Source organism: Elephantulus edwardii, unplaced genomic scaffold, assembly GCF_000299155.1.
Source record: "Elephantulus edwardii isolate Elephantulus edwardi_28Jun2011 unplaced genomic scaffold, EleEdw1.0 scaffold00249, whole genome shotgun sequence".
Lineage (NCBI taxonomy): Eukaryota > Metazoa > Chordata > Mammalia > Macroscelidea > Macroscelididae > Elephantulus > Elephantulus edwardii.
Window position 1 is genome coordinate 1,789,798 of NW_006399999.1, and position 2,931 is coordinate 1,792,728.

Sequence of the window (2,931 nt, forward strand, 5' to 3'; positions counted from 1 at the left end):
ATTATTGCTTTTCAATTTTTGACTCATGCACTTTTAACTTGTTAGTTAAACTTGTATCTTCTAGGCTGCAACACTTCCATGATACATCTTCAAAATGCAGTAGCTTTAACAATGCTGAGTAGCCATCATCATGAATTGTTTTAATAACTTTTTCATGAAAAAAAGTCTTAGTGTGGCTTGAACTGCTCTCCTTCCTGGAGCATTAGACCTCAGTACCACTGCCTGGAAACCCTGGTCCCTTTGCCTGGAGGCCCTGTCCCCTCTGCCTGGTGGCTCTAGCCCCACTGTATATACCCACAAGGCAGCATCCTGGAGGACCTTACACTGTGGCCCAGACACCTGGACACTCCCTACCACTGCCTGTAAGCCCAGCCCTGCTATATGGAGGACCTGATCCTTCTGCCTGAATTCTCCACAGTCTCAAAGGGACATCAGTATCACAAGTGAAGCCATTTCCCTTCCAGAGCTTGAGCTACCTATATCTCTCCCCTACTGATGCAAGTCTTCTCATGAGTCAAACGTTCAGAAAGAAACTCAGACAGGGTAGCTGCTCTGTCTTTTTCTGGAGCAGTGACCTCTTGAGCCAAGGTTATCAGACCAAGAGCCTCCTAAGGCCTCAGGTATGAAAAAACATCTACCACAGCAATGTCACAGAAGAAGCAGACTACCTAACACCCTACCAAAACCCACAACAAGATGTCACCAAAAAAAGTGACAAAATATCAATGGTTTCCTGAAGCCAGAAAGTCTGATGGAACTTTCTGGCACAGAATTCAAAAGAACAATGATTGAATATTTTCAATGAGTGAATGACAAACTCGAAGAATCACAGGACTCAGCAAGCAAAAACCAAGAGGAAGTTAAAAAAAATTCAAGACAATGAAGATAAAACAAATGAGGCATTAGAGTCTCTGGAAAAACAAGAAATCACAATCTAGAATATGAGGACCAATGATTCTGATACTGTCAATGTGTTTGAGAGACATATGAACAGAATTGAAAAGATGGAAGACAGAACCAGCAAAATACAAGATATAATTGTCACCACTGATCTGCCAGAGTGAGAAGCAGAATCAAAAAGGAAGGAAAAAGAAGAAAACCTAAGAATATTGAGGGATAACATGTGCATAATTGTGATCCCAGAACAGGAAGAAGCAGGTAAAGGCACTGAGAAAATTGTGGAAGAATTACTAGAAGAAAACTTTCCACGCATAATGAAGATTGAGAGAATATATATTCAAGAAGCTGAGAGAACGCCAAATAGAATAAACCCCAAGTGAAAAACACCAAGGCATATAATAGTCAAATTTGCCAGAACCAAAGATAAGGAGAGAATTCTGAAAGCAGCTGGGGAGAAACAAAGAGTAACCTGTAAGGGAGAGCAATTAAGATTAAGTGCTGAGCTCCCTTCTCCACCACTGCTGTCTTCTTCTTCTGCCACTCCTGGTACTGCTTCTTTGTTTATTCAGTGTGGACCTGATACCTCTTTTGTGAAGTGGCAGCTGAGGAGACTTTGGCACTTGTCATGGCCAGTAAGAAAACCAGGGAAGGAGTCAAGACTGAGAATAACGATAATATTAACTTGAAGGATGGTTCTCTGGTGCCGTTTAAAATTAAGAGGCATAAACCATTTAATAAACTTAGTAAGCTTATTTTTAATTACAGAGTTTGTCAATGAGGCAGATCAGATTCTGATTTGATGGACAGCCAATCAAGTAATCAGATGCACCTGCACAGTTGGAAATAGAGGATGAAGATACACTTAATGTGTTCCAGCAGCAGACAGGAAGTGTCTTCTAAAAACAAAAACAGATATTTTTTTACTCCAGAACTCATTCCCTACAGACCAAGAATACATTCTCAGTTAGAAAACAATAATTTGGTTCCAGCACATCCTGACTACTACATTATAGTTTTCTCTCTTCTTTCATTTCCCCTTCCCTATTCTTTCACTGTACCTAAAGCAACTGGTACATGTGCACGTGAATATTGCAGGTTTGTGGTTTCTTTGGTTTTTTAAAATACAAACTAAAAAGGCAATGGTATGTTTTGATCAAGGTCAAATGGAGATGGGAGGGGGAAAATGCTGGTTCTGTAAAAATACCCCCTTTCTCCATAAGTGGTATGCTCGAACTCTTATCTTTATATTCCATTAAGTTAATTTGTTCTCACTGTTTTAAAAACATGACATAAAAAATCCTTACATACCTTGTTTGATTGGAAAATTTTAATGTTTTTCATTTATCATTGTAAAACCAAGGTTAATTTTATAACTTTTTTTGTACATAGCTGTTATATGTAGGATAACTGTCTTTAAATAGGGGTAAATTACTTTAAAAGAAAATATTTCTAGATAGTTTTCTCTTTGAACCAAGTATCTTGTTATTTAAATAAAGTTCTTAAACAAATTAAATTAAATACATGAAAAAATATTAAGTGCTGATTTCTCAGTAGAAAGCATGCAATCAAGAAGAGGGTGGAATGACATATATCAAACACTCAAAGAATACAACAGTCAACTAAGAATACTGCACCCAGCAAAACTGTCAATCAAATATGAAGTAGAGGTCAAAATATTTTCAGGAAAGCAGAACCTAAGGGACTTTGTCAAAATAACACTAGCATGGCCGGAAACCCTGAGAGACGTCCTTCTTACAGAGGTGCCACAGAAAGCAGGATGGACCAAAGTAACCACCAACAATAGTAAAGGAACTCAGCAAAATGATAGTAATAAAATCTTGTATCTCAAAAATTACGACCAGTACCTGCAGCATCTGTTAGGGACCTCTCCAAATTACTAAAGAGCAATGGTGTCTCTCTGGAGACTAAGGTGAGTCTGATACAGGCCATGGTCTTCGCAATCACTTGTTATGCATCAGACAGTTGGACAATGACCAAGGAGGATAGAAGGAGAAGTGATGCCTTTGAGCT